General features: G+C 39.9%; 1 protein-coding gene across 7 annotated transcripts in view; it reads left to right on the top strand.

Moving 5' to 3' along the window:
* The window catches only part of STK3 (serine/threonine kinase 3), a 303,173-nt gene that overhangs the window by 18,398 nt on the left and 264,462 nt on the right, over nucleotides 1-20,313 (top strand). The window lies entirely within an intron of this gene.

Below are 20,313 nucleotides of genomic sequence, written 5' to 3'. Positions count from 1 at the left end.
ATTCTTGACTTTGGAGAGCTAGACCTGGCAGTGTAGAAATTCTTCCTTTATGTCTCTCTCTCTTTTTTAAAAATAATGTTTTATTGTATTTTTGGTGAAAGTGTACACAGCAAATTAGGTTCCCATTTAACAGTTTCTACACAGATTGTTCAGCGACATTAGTTACATTTTTCACAATGTGTCAGCATTTTCTTTAATTGCGTTCTGGTTGTTCCATTTCCAGTACTCTGGTTTCCCTGCCTCTTTATGTTCTTATCTTCGCTTTAGAGTAATTGTTGACGTTTTGGACCTCTGTGTCTCTTTTTAAAAGTCTTAAGCCAACCAACAGTAGCACACTGTGCTTTCTTTGTCCTGAGCTTTACATCAGTATCTTAAAAGCTAAAAGCATACCCTTAGCAGAAGTTACCACCAGTCCAAAAACTTGCAAAATGCTGTTCTAGAAGCTGGAAACAGAGAAACAATAGTACTAGGACTAAATATAGTCCTTTCATTTCTTCTGCCGTAGAGTTTTTTTTGACTGAGCCCATGGGATTCTTCCTCTTTGGGGCCAATTTGCATTTTGGTGTTAATTTTACTTATTTTGTTTTTGTTGAGAATACACAGCAAAACATACACCAGTTCAGCAGTTTGTACATGTACCATTTAGTGATATTAATTAGATTCTTGGAATTGCGCAGCCATTCTCACCCTCCTTTTCTGAGTTGTTCCTCCCCTAGTAACATAAATTCGCTGTCCTCTAAGGTTCCTGTCCAGTCTTTCTGGTTACTGTTCTCAGTTTGATCCCAGATAGATCGTTCTTAAAAGAGCATAATGCTCAAGGCAGACTTTTTTTGTGTGCTTTAGGTGAAAGTTACAGCTAAATTAAATTATAGCTCAAGTTAATTTAGCATACAAAAATTTATACACATATTGTTTTGTGACATTAGTTGCAATCCCCACAGTGTGACAGCATACTCCCTCTTTCCACCCTGGGTTCCCTGTGTCCTTTCAACCAGTTCCTGTCCCTTCCTCAAGGCAGACATTTTTTTACTAGTTAAGCTAAACTATTGTTTGGTGTTAAGAAGGCTTCAGGGGGTATTTTTGGTTTAAGGTTTAAAGATTATCTCAGGGCTGTGGCTTTAGGGCTTCATTCAACCTTCATGGCTCCAGGAATTCTGGAGTCCATGAGAATTTGAAATTCTGTTCGGCATTTTTCCGTTAACAGACTTTCCAGAAAAGCTGTAACTCCTCAGTAGCTTTAGAGCTCCAGTCACCTACATTTGCAGTTTCTTTTCCTGTCCTACCTTCATGCTTTCACTGTCAGTAGATGATTTCACCTACTTTGTAGAGAAGATGGAGAGTCTGTGGCTAATAAGAAGAAGAGATACCTCATGTACTTTCTTTTCTTTTTGAACGTTTTATTGTACTTTGGGTGAAAGTAGAGAAAAAATTAGTTTCCCATTCAACAGTTTATACACGTTTTGTGACTTTAGTTGCAATCTCCTCAATGTGCTTGCACTCTACCCACTTCCTCTCTGTGTTCCTAGTTTCCATTTGCCCAATTTCCCTGCTCCTTTCTGCGTTCCGAACTTAGTTTTTGGGCAAACGCTGCCCTTTTGGTCACCTATGGTTGGTTGTTCTGAGGAGTAAAACAGTTCACAGTATTTGTCCTTTTGTGATTGACTTATTTCACTAAGGTCCTTCAGGTTCATCCATGTTGTGAGATGTGTCGTGGAGTCTTCGTTATTTTTCAGCATTGCGTAATATTCCGTTATGTGTATATATCATAGTTTGTTTATCCATTCATCTGTTGATGGACGCTTGGATCATTTCCATCTTTTTTTGCTATTGTGAATAATACTGTGGTGAACCTGGGTGTGCATATATCTCTTCGTGTGATGGCTCTTATTTCTCTAGTATATATGCCTAGTAGTGGGATTGCTGGATCATATGGTATCTCTATTTGTAACTTTTTTAAGAAAGCACCATACAATTTTTCACAGTGGTTGTACTCTTTTACAATCTCAGCAGCAGCATATGAGGGTTCCAGTCTCCCCATATCCTCGCCAGCATTAGTTGTTTTCTGTTTTTTATTATTGCTGGGGTGGGATGATATCTCATTGTTTTGATTTGCATCTCTACTGGCTAATGATTTTGAGCATCTCTTCATGTATTTGTTGGCCACCCGAATGTCTTCTTTGGTGAAATATCTGTTCATGTCCTTTGCCCATTTTTAAATTGGATTGTCTTTTTGTTGCTGAGGTGTTGAAATTTTCTATAAATTTTGGAGATTAGTCCCTTGTCAGATATGTTGTTGCCCCCAATTTTTTCCATCTATACCTTTCTTTTTACTGTTTTGGAGAAGTTTTTTGATGTGCATAATGTTTAATTTTTAGAAGGTCCCAGGCGTCTAATTTATCTTCTGCTGTTTGTGTATTTTTTAGTTACGTTTAATAGCCTATTAAATTGCGGCCCCTAGGCTTGTCGCTATTTTTTCTTCCATGATCTGTATAGTTTTGGGTTTTACATTTAGGCCTTTGATCCATCTTAAGTTAGTTTTTGTATATGGCGTGAGGTATGGATCCTGTTTCATTTTTCTGCAAATGGATATCCAGTTGTGCCAGTATCATTTGTTAAAGAGACTTCCTGTCTCTCATTTGCCTTAGCGTGGGTTCTGTAAAGAAGCAAAACCAGTAAAGCATATATAAGTACATAAATATATATGTGTGTGTATATATATATATATATTTTTTTTTTTACAATACCCCCCCAAAAGATAAAATACTTAGGAATAAATTTATATCAAGGAAATGGCTCACGTGGTTGTAGAAGCTGTAACGTCCCAAGTCTGTGGGTCAAGATAGAGGCTTCTCCTGATTCACGTGGCCGCAGGGGGTGGTGAACCCAAGATCAGCAGGCTGGAGAGCAGGGCTGTTGCTTACAGGCTGTGAAGATTGACGAATCCCAAGATTGACACGTAAGATCGCAGGTGAGCTGCCAGCTGAAGTCCCAAGAACTGGAGGTCAGACAAACAGAAGCCAGCTGCAGGATCCAGAATGAGCAACAGCCCCCCGATCCCTGCCTGAACATCCATCCATACTTGACGCAGGCCACATGCCCAAGGAAACTCCCCTTCAACTGATTGGCTACCCACAGCAGATCCTATCATGGTGGTGATCACGTATCAAATCTCAACATAGAAGTGATCGCAACATTATAAGACCGCCAAAACACTGAGAATCATGGCCCAGCTAAGTTGACACACAATCTTAACCATCACACCATTTAATGGATTTCAGCTCTTTTTCGAAGATCAGTTGTCCATAGTGGATGGATTTACTTCTGGATTCTCAATTCTGTTCTATTGGTCTATATGTCTTTTGTCGTACCAGTACCAGACTGTTTTGGCTACCATGGTTGTATAGTAGATTCTGAGATTCTTACTTTGTTCTTCTTCAGTAGTGCTGTGCTTATCTGGGGTCTCCTTTCTTTCCATATAAAGTTGGTGATTAGTTTTTCCATCTCTTTAAACCATCTCTTTAAAGAATGTTGGTGGAATCTGGATTGGTTTTGCATTATAGCTATAGACTGCTTAGAGTGGTACTGACATTTTCACAATGTTAAGTCTTCCTATCTATGAACATGGTATGTTCTTCCATTTATGCAGGTCTCTTTTGATTTCTTGTAGTAGTATTTTATAGTTTTTTTCTTTTTTTGTATGAGCCTTTTATGTCCCTGGTTACGTTTATTCCTAATTATTTTATCCTTTTGGGGGCTATTGTAAGTGGTATTGTTTTACTGATTTCCTTTTTGGAGTTCTCTCTCTTTTTTTTTTTTTGTTAGTGTAGGGGAATCTGACTGATTTTTGTATGTTAATCTTGTACCCTGCCAGTTTGCTGAATCCTTCTATTAGTTCCGGTAGCTTTGTTGTAGAATCTCTGGGATTTTCTATATATAGGCTCATAACATCTGCAAATAGGGATAGTTTCACTTCTTTTTTACCAATTAGAATGTCTTTTATTCCCCTTTCTTACCTTATTGCTCTGGTTAGGACTTCTAGTACAATACTGAATAAAAGTGGTGATAAAGGGCTGCTGCCATCTCTCTCTGGGTGGAGGGATGGGGAGGGAGTGGTGAGTGGGGTGCAAGCGCCTAGAAGCATGTGCCAGCACAGTCGTGCTGCTGCCACTGCTCCCTGGGTGGGGGTCGGGGAGTTGGGGAGGAATCTTGGCTGGATCAGCAGTTAAGAAGGGCTAGGTGAGTGGCTGGCTCCACACGGAATTGGCCTAAGGCCTCTCAGCTGGATTAATGGGTGGGGCAAGTGACCATCACTGTGTCTTAGTGGCCTGCTGCCACTTGGGCAGGACCATCAGGCAGAGGGATAGGTGGTAGTTGGGGCAGTGGGGGGAGGGTAGCAGTTGGGGCTTAGTGGGAGGGAAAGGGGGGACCTTGCACCTTGGTCCCTGGTGGTTGGAGCTGCAAGGATAGGGCGGTCTGTGCTGCTAATCACCAGGAGGGTGGCAGTGGGGGGATTGTGTTCCTCTGGTCTCCAGGTGAGGGTACCTGGGGTCTTCTCGTTGGCCGTAGCCAGCAATTGAGGCTTTATTTCACTCTGGTTATGTCTATACAGTTACTCTGTGTCTTGTTGGGAATTCTGTGAAGTTGCCTCTTGTGCTTCTCATCCAGGATTGCTGCTTTGTCTCAAGATGTTCGCACTTTATGGGGCGGGCTGGCAAGACCCCTTACTTTCATCCCTTCTCATTCACTGTTTTCAGTCAGTTTCTTCTAGTCAGTGTTTGATCTAGTTCTGTATCATTTCATTTGATGCTTTAGGTTTCAAGGTTGTCTTCTGTATCAGTTTCACTTGGTTTCTAAAGTTTTTGCTGTAGAGGGACCATGTGGTGTGTCTAATTAATCTGCCATTTTGGCTGTTACCTCATGTACTTTCATCTTAATTTCATTTGATTATTGTTCCCATGTTATTTTTTGTTTCTATCACCAAACCAAAAAACCAAACCCAGTGCCGTCGAGTTGATTCCGACTCATAGCGACCCTATAGGACAGAGTAGAGCTGCCCCATAGAGTTTGCAAGGAGCGCCTGGTGAATTCGAACTGCCGACCCTTTGGTTAGCAGCCGTAGCACTTGACCACTACGCCATCAGGGTTTCCTGTTTCTATCAGAGAAGGATAAATTATCCTCTTCTTCTCCCTTTCCATCTGAGTTTTGAACAATCCTTTCCCATATCTTTCAGGGCTTTACTCCTATAATCACGTTTTTGTCCCCCAGCTCTAGAATCTTCAAAGTCTGTCTTTCTAAGGGCTCATCTTCTTTCAGCCTGCTCAGGTTAATCTGTAGGTTACAGATTATTGCCAAGACCAGAAACCTTTTCCCTGTTTTTATACTCCTCATATTTCTATTTCTTGATGCTTTCTGCTTTTCCTGTTGCTTCTGTTCCTCTGAATGCTGTATGTGTTCTTCCCCAAACCCATAATTGTCAGAGATCTTGCAATTACTTTTTCTCTTATCTTTTTTTAAAAAAATTTTTATTGTGGTAAAGATATATATGAAAAATTTGCCGTTTTAAGTGTACAATTCAGTGACATGAATTATGTTCACCATGTTGTACAACTGTCACCATTATCTATTTCTAAAAGTTTTTCATCCCTTCAAACAGAAACTCAGTATTCCCTTCAGCAGTAACTGCCCATTCGTCCATTCCCTGAGTCCATGGTAGTCACTAATAACTTTTTACCTCTATGTATTTGCCTATTGTTTGTATTTCATGTAAGTGAGATCATACACTATACGTCCTTTTGTGTCAGTCATTTCGCATTGCATAAAGTTTTCACGGCTCATCTGTGTTGTATCATGTATCAGAGCTTTATTAATCTTTGTGGCTGAATAATGTTCCATTGTATGTATATACCACATTTTCCTTATCCTTTCATCTTTCGGTAGACATGTATGTTGTTTCTACCTTTTTCCTATTGTGAATAATGCTGTAATGAACACTGGTGTATGAGTATGTCTTTGAGCCCCTGCTTTCAAGTCTTTTGGATGTATGCCTTGGAGTAGGTCATATAGCAGTTCTATGTTTAACTTTTGGAGAAACTACCAAACTGTTTTCCATAGTGGCTGCACCGTTTTACATTCCCACCAGCAATGCACAAGGGTTTCAATTTCTCCACGTCTTTACCAACATTTGATATTTCCCCTTTTTATGATAATAGCCATCCTAGTGGGTATGAAGGTCCCTGGGAGGTGCACGTGGTTAAATGCTTGGCTATTAACCAAAAAGGTTGGCTATTTCAACCCACCCAGAGATGCCTTGGAAGAAAGGCCTAGTGATTTGATTCCTAAAAGACACAGCCATGAAAACCCTATGGAGCAGAGTTCTTCTCTGAAACACATGGGGTCACTTTCTCAGTTATCTAACGCTTCTATAACAGAAATACCACAAGTAGATCGCTTTAACAAAGAGAAATTTATTCTCTCACAGCCTAGGTGGCAAGAAGTCCTAACTCAGGGTGACAGCACCAGGGGAAGTCTTTTCTCTGTCGGTTCTGGAGGAAGGTCCATGTCATCAATCTTCCCCAGTCTAGGAGCTTTTCAGCACAGGGACCCCGGGTTCAAAAGACACACACTCCTGGCTTTGCTTTCTTAGTGGTATAAGGTCCCCATGTCTCTCTGCTCACTTCTCTCTTTTTTATCTCAAAAGAGATTGATTTAAGATACAACCTAATCTTGTAGGTTGAGTCCTACCTTGTTAACATAACTGCAGCTAATCCCACCTCATTAACATTGTGGAGGTAAGATTTACAACACAGGAAAATCACATCACATGAGAAATTGGTAGGCAGTCACACAATACTGGGAATCATGGACTAGCCAAGTTGACACACATTTTGGGGGAACACAATTCAATTCATAACAGTCGCTATGAGTTGGAATTGATTTGATCACAAGTGGGGTTTTTTTTTCTTTGTATGTACCCATCATCCAGTTTCAAAAATTATTAACTCTTGGCAGTCTTGCATAATTTATATTTCCATACACATACCCCATCCCTGACTTTTATTTTTTTTTAAAGTAAATTTCAGATGTCATTCTTAACTGTTTTATATGCATTTCTAAAGGATGAGAATATTAAACATTGTATAACCATAGTACCATTATCTGACACATAATTTTAAATGTAGCTTTTTTTTTCTGGTTGTGGTGAAAATACACACAACAAAACACTGAATGTGAATTATTCCTGAAATTATAAAATATTAAAGAGAATTTGGAGAACATTTAGACTTATGTACACAGGAGGGTTTTTTCCCTCTCTGTGATGAAGACCTAGAAAACTGCCTGTACAAGGTAGTCCCTGACTTACGACATATTTGAGTTAAAATAATCTGCACTGACGACTGTCCTTTTTGTTTTCATGCATTTTATCGTTAGTTATATGTTGCAGTGAGTAATTTGGTGATGTTATCATTCTCAGATGGTTACTCGAAGATGTTCAGTTTTATGATTTACTATTCAAAACGCTGCTGGATTTATAAAGATACTGAAAATAAGAAGCAATAATAATGAAAACTTAAAAACAAGAGAGGCATTCAGTTTACTTCAGAACAGACTTAGGATGGAATTGTTGGAATGAAATCCCATTGTAAGTCAGGGACTACTTGTATTGATGTCTACAAAAAAACGTTAACAGAAATTCTTACACTGAACAAAAAACAAGATGAACACGTTTATGGATGGGGTAGGATTCACGTGACATTTAAATATTGTTTAAGTAATAGAAAATTGGGATGTTGCTGAAAAAAGAAATCAAAGGACACCAAGAATTCTAATGTTTAATAAACAATGTGGGACCCAGCAATCCTAATCCTAGGTATGTACCCAGAAGAGGTGAAAGCAGGAGCACAAACAGAAAACTGTACACCGTTCATTGCAGCACTTTTCACAGTAGCCAAAAGGTGGAATCAACCAAAATGTCCATCAACAGATAGATGGGTAAACAAAATGTGGTGTATACATACAATGGAATATTACTTAGCCAAAAATAGAAGTGAAGTCCTGATGAATGTATGGCATGACATAGATGAGCCTTGAAAACATCGTGCTGAGCAAAATAATTCAGTTGCGAAAGGACAAATGCTATATGATCTCACTCATGTAAAATAAACAAATATATAGAAGCCAAAGATTATTAGTGGTTACCAAGGGTGAGTGGAGGGGGAAAAGAGAGTTTTTGCTTAGGGGGCATTGAGTTTATGTTATAATGGTGGTAGAGTCATTTGGAAAAGGGTCGCGAGAATGATTGTGCAACATGAACGTGATCAGTGTCACTGAATTATACATGCAGAAATTGTTGGATTGGCATCTGTTTTGTTGTGTAAATTTTCACCACAATTAAAAAAAAAATATGTGGGAGAAAGCTGCCTGTATTCTTTGATTCAGTGTATAGCATAGGAGATTATGTTCTTTCCTATTCTTTATGAGATAGACAAATGACAGGAAAACCAGATTATATCAGCCCCTTATTTGTTTAAAAAAACAACAGTTCTAGAGTATATCTGTCTAAGTACGTAATAAACCCTCTCTCTCAAGTTCCGTAATTCCCTAGTGCCTGGGAAAGTGCGTGCTCTGAAAAGGCACTCACTCAATGAATGACTTTTTTTGACTTGTGATTAAAGTAATTATTTTTATGATGAGATTCTGTTTAGAAACTACAGTATATCAAGGGTATGCTTATTATATCATGTCTGCCAAGGCAGGAAAGAGTGTGTGTGTGTGTGTGTATGTTTTAGGTTGGCTTTTAATTATGAGAATTTTTTTTGACTGCAAGGGTTTTAAAAGCAGATAATTTCAAAATCATTTACAATTAAGCGATAGCTGAAATGATCAGTTTTCACTTAAGATGCCAGAATGGGAAAGAGAAAATAAAGACAAAACAGCATAAAACATGAATGGGTTACCAGAACAAATTGTGTGTTTTCACTTGACAAAATGCCCTAGAGATAATCTCTTTGCTTAAATTAGTAACATCTCAGTTTTTCCACCCAAACCAAAAACCAAACCCATTGCCGTTGGGTAGATTCCGACTCCTAGCGACCCTATAGGACAGAGTAGAACTGCCCCATAGAGTTTCCAAGGAGCGCCTGGCAGATTTAAACTGCTGACCCTTTGGTTAACAGCCATAGCACTTAACCATTATGCCACCAGGGTTTCCCGTTTTTCCACATGTCAAGAAAATGAGGTATGGACTAATAGGAAATTCTCATTAAGTGTTTACTGGATTCCTTTGGCAGGCTGATGACTTACCTGTTTAAGGTGAGCCAGCTTATGTGCCTGCTTTGAAGCAGGCTGTTAAAACTCCTTAATTATGTAGTGGTTAGATTACTCTTTTGGTTTAATATTAAAGAGATTTGTTAATGTAATGCTGCCTCCATCACTGTGTCATGTGCATGGTTCATCTTGAGCTACCTTGTGTTTGCCTAGCAGTGAAAGACGTGAAGCACTTTTGCTATTGAAGCACAATTGTGAGTATTTTTGAAAATTTGACTCTGGCTTCTCTTTCAGATAGGTGTATGCTCTTTTCTCGTTCACAGCACTTTTCTATAGGCATTGCCTGGGTTATGAACATCTGACTTACATACAACCTGAAGTTTTGAACCAAACCTCGTAAAGCCTGTCAGGAAAAAACCGACTTGGTGTTTGGGCCCATGGACGCCCACAGTGGGCCAGGTTTCTCCCATGTATGCAGGTGCCACAGTGGGTCTTTGGGTGGTCACTGGTGGCAGGCAGGCCCCTGCAACATGGTGCGCTCAGCCAGGGCCCTCAGCAGCAAATGAAGAGTCCACAGGCCCTGCCTCACTTGGAGCTTGGAAACTGCCGGTCACACCATCTGTGTACCCCAGGCATGCGGGCCTACAGGTGGTGGTGGCTGGCAGCCAGGATGCAGGGCTGCGCTCTGCATGTTCTCTGAGTACAGCTGGTTAGTGCACCATGCTAGGCACACAGCCAGGCTTCTATAGTGCCCAACCCCGTCCCATTGGGCCTTCTGTGCTGTGCAGCCTGGGGCCATCACAGCACCTCTCTGGGCTTCTATTTCTCCTACCTTGCACATGTGGGATTTCACTATTGCAGTGGTTCTTGGCCTTTTGGTGGCTGGAAGGGTGGGCGGGGGTGGGGGGGCATTCTTAGATTCCTGATTTCTGTATCTCCATATGGTTTCTGGGGGTTCATGGAGAATTTCAGACTTGGGTTTCCTTAAGTATCCTTTTTCTAGACCTTGGGCCCTGGGCTCATCCTTAGCACATCCTACTTTCTCCCTTGCACCATAGTTGGTATGTGGTATTGACAGGTCTGGTGAGGAGGTGATGTGGAATGATCTGTCTGGCACTAGCACCATCCTACCCACATGTCCAACCGTCCCTGCCTCTGCTGAAAACCAAATGCATTGCTGTCGATTTTAACTCATGGCGACCCTATGGGATAGAGTAGAACTGCCCCACAGGGTTTCTAAGGAGCAGCTGGTTGATTCAAACTGCTGACCTTTTGGTTGGCAGCCAAATGCTTAACCATTGTACCACCTCTGCTGAGGAGGGTTCAAAACCCAGCAGAAATTTCGCCAGGAATACAGCGAAGATTTTTTAGTTGGGTCTACTATAAAGTATCTAAGTGGATTTTACAGAACAGAATCTTCTGAGTACTTTGGGTAGCGTTTGCCCTGTAGGTGTCTCTTAAACTGTGGAGAAAGTATACATACAATGGTTTGTAATAACAAATGGGTGCTACTTTTCAAAGCACAACAAAACATTTTTATGACTATATTATTATGTTAAGGATGTCTTAGTGTATCTGGAAGTGTTTTTTTTTTTAGATGTATTTTATGCATAGAAAGGTACCCAAAGCCACTGCCGAGTTGATTCCGACTCATACCGGTCCTATAGGACAGGGTGGAACTGCCCGGTAGAGTTTCCAAGGAGCGCCTGGCAGATTCGAACTGCCTACCTTTTGGTTAGCAGCTGTAGCACTTAACCACTACGCCACCAGGGTTTCCACAGAAAGGTACACTATGTATTATATACTAAGACAAACATTTGACTGCTGTTAGATATGAACCGTATCTACCTGTTCTGATTTACTTGCAAATTCGACTTAAAGACAGATTTAGGAACGGAAGTCATTCGTAATCTGAGGACTACCTGTACTTCACTCTTTTTCCTACTCATTAGCCCCTTCCTATCTTTACTTCTTTCTCCGCCTGGTCCGTTTCTTCAACCATTCTTTTGCCAATGCCTTTTAACTTTCTGATTCTACTGTTCTTCTATGGCATCCGCCTGGCAGAATGCTGACTCTGGATGTATTCAACTGTCAGCCTCCACCTTGACTACCTTCCAACTTTTGAGCAGGGCTGGAGAAAATGCAGTCTTAAATATGCTGTATTAAATTCTTTATGATTTAACCTCAACAGGGCCTACAGTACTATGTAGTAATCTTTTACGAGGTTTGTTTTTGTTGTTGCTTTTTTTTCCTTAGCATTCCCAACTGTGGCTATTTCAAATCTAGTCATGTGTCTTCAAATCTAAGATTTTAACATCCTCCCTCTCAACAGATAGGTGGCATAGAACAAATAGAAGCCAACGTATGAAAGTTTCGTCAACTTTCTACCAAGCAATCTACGGTCTTACTGTAACTCTGTCCATCCTTTTTTCCTTCCTCCCCGCCTATTGTAATGGAAGAGGTGTCTTCAACCCTCCAAGTTTAAGGAAATCCCATATACATGTGTTTTTGGTTAGATCCCTGCCAAACTTTTCAGGGACATGCTTTACTAATTGTCTCTTCTTGTCACCTGTATTTTCAGCTTTTCCTTATTTTTTTTAAATTCATCCCAAACAGCCTTTAAACTTGTTCAAGTATTTCCCGTGGATTTTTTGTTTGTTTTGTTTTGTTTTTATTTTCAAAGTGAATCACTTACCCTTTTAGAAATGTTAAGTGTGTGCTATCAATAATTGCTGTCTTTACATCTTCACGTTATCCCATTGTTTTAAACTATTACAGTCTGGTTTCTAACTCTAGCGATCTGCTAAATTGCTGTTGCTATAATCAACAGTAATTTCCTTACCACTAAATTTAGTACTTTTTTTTTTAAAAAAATTTTTTATTGAGGTATAATGTACATATAATTAATTACATGCTGGCAAAATCACTTTTATTCCCACTGATGAAATTTTCTTCCTTTTTTGGATTATTTGAACATTTTTTATGACTCTGTTTTATCTCCGTTATTGGCAGACAAGTTATACCTCAGTTTACTTTTTTTTTTTAGCGCCTGCTTTAAGGTTTACAATACGAATGTTTAACTTCCCAAAGTCTTTCTTCAGATGATAGTATACCACTTCGCATAGCATGTAAGGCAGTTGTAACAGCATACTTCTGTTTCTTGCCTTCCTCCCTATGTTCTGTCATCCTGTGTTTTGCTTGTACATATGTTATTATTGTTGTCGTGTGCTGTCACTTTGATACCAACTCATAACGACCTCATGTGATAAAGTGGAGCTGCCCCATAGGGTTTTTCTTGGCTGTAATCTTCACAGAAGCAGATCGCTAGGTCTTTGTCCTGCATAGCTGCTGGGTAGGTTTGAACCACCACCCTTTTGGTTAGCAGCCGAATGCTTAACCATCGTGCCAACAGGGCTTCTTACATGTGTTATCAACCCCACATTGTTGTTGCTGTTGTGTGCTTTGGAGTTGATTCTGACTCATAGTGACCCTATATGACAAAATAGAACTGCCCCATAGGGTTTCCTAGGCTGTAACCTTTATGGGGGAAGATCGCCAGTTCTTTTCTCCTGTGAGCTGCTGGGTAGGGCAGAACCTCTGACCTCTCAGTTCACAGCCAAGCGCTTAACCATTGTGCCATTAGGGCTCCTTAACCCCACATTAAATCCTTGGTATTTTTGACTTAAACAATTAGTTGTATTTTAAGTAAATTAAAAAATAGGAAAAAGCATTTAAAAATATTTATCCATAGTTTTATGATTTCTATTGCTCTCTACTCTTTTGTGTAGGTTTATGTTTCCTTCTGGCATTACTTTTTTTTAGCCTAAAGAACTTTTTAAAGCCATTCTTTGTTGTGAAGTTCTGCTCACAACAAATTGTTTTTAGGTGCCATCAGTTTGGTTCCAACTCATATTGACCCCATGCACAACAGAACGAAACATGGCCTGGTCCTGTGCCTTCGTAACCAGTTCTTGCTATGTCCATTGTTGGAACCACTGTGTCAGTCATCTTGTTGAGGGTCTTCCTTTTTTTCACTGACTCTGTACATAGTGTGATGTCTTTATCCAGGAACTGGTGCCTCTTGGTAACATGTCCAAAGTAAGTGAGACAGAGTCTCACTATCCTTGCTGCTAAGGAACATTCTGCCTATACTTCTTCCAAGACGGATTTGTTTGATCTTTTGGCAGTCCATGGTTTATTCAGTATTCTTACCATAATTCAGAGGCATCAATTCTTCAGTATTCCTATTCATTATCCAGCTTTCACATAAATACCAGGCTATTGAAAGTACCATGGCTTGAGTCAGGTGTACCTTAGTTCCCAAGGTGACATCTTAGCTTTTTAACTTTTCAAAAGAGATATTTTGCAGCAGATTGCCCAATGCAATACGTTGTTTGATTTCTTGACTGCTGCTTCTATGGGCAGCTGTTGATTGATTGTGAATCCAAGTAAAATGAAATCCTTGACAACTTCAGTCTTTTCTCTGTTTATCATGATGTTGCTTGTCTGGTTGTGAGGATTTTTGTTTTTTTTTTATGTTTAGGTGTAATTTATACTGAAGGCTGTAGTCTTTGATCTTCTTCAGTAAGTGCTTCAAGTCTTCTTCACTTTGAGCAAGCAAGGTTATGTCATCTGCATATCACAGATTGTTAATGAGTATTCCTCCAATCCTAATGCTGTGTTCTTCTTCATATAGTCCAGCTTCTCAGATTATTTGCTCAGCGTACAGATTGAATAGGTATGGTGAAAAGATACAACCCTGACGCACATATTTCCTGATTCTAAACCATGCAGTATCCCCTTGTTCTGTTCAAATGAATGCTTCAATTTCATGAATATCACAGGCAAGTAAAATCATGCTCACGATAATTCAAAAACTGTTTCAGCAGTACATCAACAGGGAACTGACAGGAACGCAAGCTGGATTCAGAGGAGAAAGTGGAATGAGGGATCTCATTGCTGATGTCAGATGGATCTTGGCTGAAAGCAGAGAATACCAGAAAGATATTTACCTGTGTTTTATTTACTATGCAAAGGCATTTGACTGTGTGGTTCGTAACAAATTATGGATAACATTGCGAAGAGTAGGAATTCTGGAATACTTAATTGTGCTCATATGGAACCTGTACATGGGCCAAAAGGCAATTGTTCAAACAGAAGGAGATACACAACAAATTAGCTCACCCTTTTTTACTTGAAAAAATGCATATTTCTCCTTCATTTTGGGGGGATATTTCCACTCACTTTTAGAATTTTAGGTTGGCAATATTTTCTTTTAGCACTTTAAAGGCGTCATTACATTGTCTTTTGGCTTGCTTAGTGTCTAACAAGAAGTCTGCGGTCATCTTCTTCATGGTCTTCCACATGTATTATGTCCTTTTTGCTGTAACTGCTTTTAGCATTTTATCTTTCTCACTGGTGTTGAGCAATTTGGTTATAATATGTCTCTCTGCGTGTGTGTGTTTGGTTTGCTGAGCTCCTTGCATCTGTGAGTTTATTGTTTTCATAATATTTGGAAAATGTTTGGCTATTATTATTTCGTGAGTGTGTGTGTGTGTGTGTGTGTGTGTGTGTGTGTGTATATGTGTGTATAATCTCAGGGCAGTAGTTTTAGGGTCTTATCCATCATCCATGGCTCCAGAAAGTCTGAAGTCCGTGAGAATTTGAAATTCTGCTCTGCATGTTCCCCCTTTTGATCAGGATTCTGCTATGGACTCTTTAATCACAATGTTCTGTAATAGCAGCCCAGATCCATCCAGTTCTTCTGGTCTCATGGCAAGGGAGGCAATTGTTCATGGAGGCAGTTAGCCACACATTGCATATCCTTACTCCTATTCCTGATACTTCTTCTTCCTTCATTGGTCCAGGTGAATAGAGACCAATTGTTGTGCCTTGGATGGCCATTTGCAAGCTTTTAAGACCCCAGGCATTATGCAACAAATTAGAAGGTAGAACAGAAACACTAAACACATTATTAGGCCAATTAACGGATGTTCCATGAAACTATGACTGTAAACCTCCAAACCAAGGAGCCAAATCCCATGATGTGTGCATAAGCTGTACATAAGCAGCTTTCGGCAGCTGCTCCTTTTTTTTTTTTTTTTGGTCATTGTTGTAAATATATGTATGTTTTGCCAATTCAACTTTTTACAGGTGTACAACTTATTGACAGCAATTGTAATTGTAATAATCGGCTGTGCAATCCTACCCTTAATCAGTACGATTTTCCATCCCGATTATTCCCTCTTTTTCTCCTCCCTCTCACTCCTGGTAACCGCTGATAAACTTTGGTCTCTATACATTTGTCTTATATTTTTATATAAATGAGGTCATACAATATTTGTCCCTTTTGATTGGCTTATTTCGCTCAACATAATGTCTTCAAGCTCTGTCCATACTGACTAGCATGTATCAAGACTTCATTTCTCCTACTGGCTGCCTTGTTTTCCACTGTATGTATGTACTACATTTATTGATGGGCATTTAGGTTGTTTTGATCTCTTGGTTATTGTGAATAGTGCTGCAACGAACATTGGTATACAAGACTTTTCTGAGTCTCTGCTTTCAAATCTTTTGAGTATATTCCTACGGGTGGAATTGCTGGGTTCATATGGTGGTTCAGTATTTTAAGGAACTGCCACACCATTTTCCACAATGGCTATGCCATTTGGCATTCTCACTAGCAATGGGTAAGGTTCCAGTTTCCCCACATCTTTGGCAACATTTGTTTCTTCTTCTTTTTTTATCTCAGCCATCCTATTGGGAGTGAAATGATCTCTCATTGTTTTGATTTCCATCTTACTGATGGCTAATGATGCTGAGCATCTTTTCATGTGTTTCATGGCCATTTGAATGTCCTCTTTGGTGAAATGTCCATTTAAGTCCCTTTCCCAGTTTATGATTGGGTTATTTGTCTTTTTGTTGTTAAGTTGTCGAAGTTTTTTATATATTTTGGTTGTTAGTTTCTTGTCAGACATGTGATTTCCAAAGATGTTCTCCCAATCGTTAGTGTGTCTTTTTAATTTTTGGGTAAAGTCTTTTGATGAACGAAAGTTTTTATGAGGTCCCATTTATTTATTTTGCTTTTGCTGTTCACGTATATATTTTTTTATTGCCTTTTTTTCTCTCTCTTCACAGGGGCTCAGGCTTAAAATTTTTTTTAACCTTTGTTGTTCTTCAGATTTACTCGTATTTTCTTCTGCACCATATAATCTTTTGTTATTATCTAGTGAAAGTGAAAATTTCATTTAGATATTTTTCATTATAAACTTTCTATTTGGTTCTCTTACCAATCTTCTGTTTTCTTTAAATCTGTAAGTAAGTGGGACATATTTATAATAGCTTTTTTTTTTTTAAATAATAGCTTTTTATAAGATCTTTATCTGTTAATTCTGCCACATCTACCATTTTTGGGTCTGTTTTTATTGACTGATTTTTCCTCAGGGTTCAAGGTCCTCATTGCTCTTATGTCTAATAATTTTTTATATTTAAAATTGATATTTAGATTTAATAGCCTTTACTCTTTAGGTAATTTGATCTCCGTTCTAAAAGAACGCCCTTCTGAGGCCTCTACTGATCGACCCTTGTAGTCAGGGAATTCTCTACACTGGTTGGTGGGAAAGATTTTCAGTGTTGTGTGACCTCTAGGACTTACTCTTTATACAGCTCCACGGATGTTCCCTCCCCCTGCCCCAAACCAAAAACCAAACTTGTTGCCATCAAGTTGATTCCGGCTCATAGGACCCTACAGGACAGGGTAGAACTGCCCCATAAGGTTTCCAAGGAGCACCTGGTGGATTTGAACTGCCGACCTTTTGGTTAGCAGCCGTAGCTCTTAACCACTATGCCACCAGGGTTTCTCCCACTCCCTTAGAAACTTGTTTTTATTGGGCCTTGTGGAGTTTTGTTGTAAGCATACACAGGTTGACATTTAGTGAAATATTTAAGGAAATCCTTAAACAGATTGCTGGATCACTTTCTTTGTATAGTTCCCTTCTTTCAAGTATTCTGTAATGCAAATTCTAGTTGCCTTGGGCTTGCCGAATTCTAGTGTTGGTTTCTTTAACTCAGCATAATTGATGGGCTCTGCTGATGGGCTCTATTTTGGTTCCTCCTTCCCTGCACCATAGACTGGAGGTTGCATGTGGATTGAAAGCCTGGGTGATGGTAGGGCTCGGTCTTCCTTCCCTTCAAGGATTTCAGTCCTCCATTGCCTGATGTCCAGTGTTAGAGAATAGTTGTTTCTGATATTTTGTTGAGTTTTCTAGTTTTTTAAAAAATTTTTGTAGCAGACAGATAATTCTGGATCTTGTGTTACTCTCTGGTGGTCAGAAGTAGAAGTTCTGCAATGGACACTTAAGTCTTTATTTGAACTTCCAATAGCTTTTGACATGGTGTGAAACATTCCCCTTTTGTCCTTCATGACCTCATTCCTAAATATTAATTTTTTCCTAGAATCTGTTCTATCCTTGACCCTTAATTTTTCTTAGACATTTTCTTTTTAATTAATTTTTATTGTGCTTTAAGTGAAAGTTTAAAATCAGGTCAGTCTCTCATACAAAAATTTACATGCACCTTGCCATACATTCCTAACTGCTCTCCCTCCAAAGAGACAGCACAGTTCTTCCCTCCACTCTCTCTCTCCTCATGTCCATTCAGGTAGCATCTGGCCCCCTCTGCCTTCTCATGCCTCCTCCAGACAGGAGATGCCAGCAAGTCTCATGTGTCCATTTGATCCAAGAAGCTTGTTCTTCACCAGTATCAGTTTCCATTCCCTAGTCTAGTCCAGTCCCTGTCTGAAGAGTTGGCTTTGGGAATGGTTCCTGTCCTGGGCTAACAAAAGGTCTGGGGACCATGGCCTCCGGGGTCCCTCCAGTCCCAGTCTGACCATTAAGTCTGGTCTTTTTGGGGTTTGCACCCACTGCTGTCCTGCTCCCTCAGGGTTTCTGTGTTGAGTTCCCTGTCAGGCAGTCATGGGTTGTGGCCGGGCACCATCTAGTTCTTCTGGTCTCAGGCCGATGTAGTCTCTGGTTTATGTGGTCCTTTCTGTCTCTTAGCTTATAATTACCTTGTATCTTTGGTGTTTTTCATTCTTCCTTGCTCCAGGTGGGTTTGAGACCAATTGATGCACCTTAGATGGCCGCTTGCTAACGTTTAAGACCCCAGGCGCCACTCTCCAAAGTGGGATGCAGAATGTTTTCTTAATAGATTTTATTATGCCAGTTGACTTAGATGTCCCCTGAAACCATGGTCCTCAAATCCCTGCCCCTGCTACTCTGGCCTTTGAAGCGTTCAGTTTATTCAGAAAACTTGTTTGCTTTTGGGTTAGTCCAGTTGTGTTGACCTTTCCTGTATTGTGTATTGTCTTAGACATTTTCTTAATGCTTTTTCTCTTTCTTTTGGCTTCAGGCTCCATGTATGTGCTCGTTTCACCAACAAGTATATTTCTAGCTCAGATCCGTCCCAGGATTCATATATCCAATTGCTTACTGGGGATCTACACTTGGATGACTAAAATTGCAGTCGTCATATTCCTCTCCAAACGTTTTTCTCTAACGTTCCTTAGCTCAGTGTCTTAGTTAGGGTTCCCTAGAGAAACAGAATCAGTTATATATATGTATATGTGTATCCTATTGCCTTTGAGTCCATTCAGACTCATAGTCAGACTCTATAGAACAGAGTAGAGCTGCCCCATAAGGTTTCCCAGGAGCAACTGGTAGATTGGAACTACTGATCTTTTGGTTAGCAGCTGAGCTCTTAACCGCTACGCCTCTAGGGAACTATACATGTGTAGAAAGATATATATGGAGAGATATTGAGATTGATTTACTTCAAGGGATTGGGTCATGTGACTGTGGTGCTGGTAAGTCCAAAATCTGTAGGTGAGGTGACAGGTTGGACTTCTGCTGGTTCATGGGATTGTGTGTGGGGGCAGCGGGATGTGTGGCTAGCAAAATCCAAAATCCATAGGTTAGGCAGCAGGCTGATGTCCATTTTCTGTAGGTCAGGTGACAGGAAGAATGCAGACTGGAGAGAGAGTTCTGCGAAAATACTATTTATAGCCTAGAGGCAGAATATTCCCTAAAGAAACTCCCTTTTCAACTGATTGATCACATCACATAGATTACATTATGGCAGGTAATTACACTGCATTACATCTGATTACATATGGATAAGCAACTAGACTAGCGTTTGACTAGACCCCTGGGAACCATTTCCTAGCCAAGTTGACACATAAAATTAACCACCACACTCAGTAAGTGGCATTACCATTCACTCAGTTACTTAAGCCAAAGTTAAGAGTCATCCTTGACCCCTTTCTTTTTCTTTTGGTTGTTGTTGAGTACTATTGAGTCAGTTCTGACTGAGAGTGACCTATAGGACAGAGTAGAACTGCCCCATAGAGTTTCCTAGGGTGAAATCTTTATGGGAGCAGATTGCCAGGTCTTTTCTCCTGTGGTGCTGTTAGGTGGGTTTGAACCGATGAACTTTTGGTTAGCAGCCGAGTACTTAACTATTCCACCACCAGGGCTCCTCTCTTCTCTCATCATCCCGTATTTAATTAAAACCACTTCTTGTTTATTCCACGTCCTTAATATCTTGAATCGCCAATCTTCTCTCCATTCTTACTGCCAGTACTATATTCCATGCATCTATATTTTGAATCAGCTCCTAACTGGCTTTTCTTCTCTACCCTTGCTCACTGCAGGTCCTTTCTCTACATTGTAGGAAAGTAGCCTTTTTAAAATAGAGATCCTTAACATGGCTTAAAGGCCCTTTTTATCCTGACTCTGCTCACCTCTACATATTAGTCGTTTTGACTTTGTGCTTAATATTGAATTATTTTTGGTCTGTCAAACACACTGTACATAATCTCTCCTAGCTTCCAGATATCTGCACATGCCATACAAGTGGGCAATTAAAAAACACAAAACAAAAAAACAAAGACCCTTCTGTATGGCAGACAAGCTGATAGATCACAAAAAGATTGCCACGTGTTGGAGCTGACTTGATGGCAACTAACAACAACAATAAATATGTTGTAAAGA

The sequence above is a fragment of the Loxodonta africana genome, chromosome 14, assembly GCF_030014295.1.
Source record: "Loxodonta africana isolate mLoxAfr1 chromosome 14, mLoxAfr1.hap2, whole genome shotgun sequence".
NCBI classification, from domain to species: Eukaryota; Metazoa; Chordata; class Mammalia; order Proboscidea; family Elephantidae; genus Loxodonta; species Loxodonta africana.
This window is presented reverse-complemented; position numbering and strand designations above follow the sequence as displayed.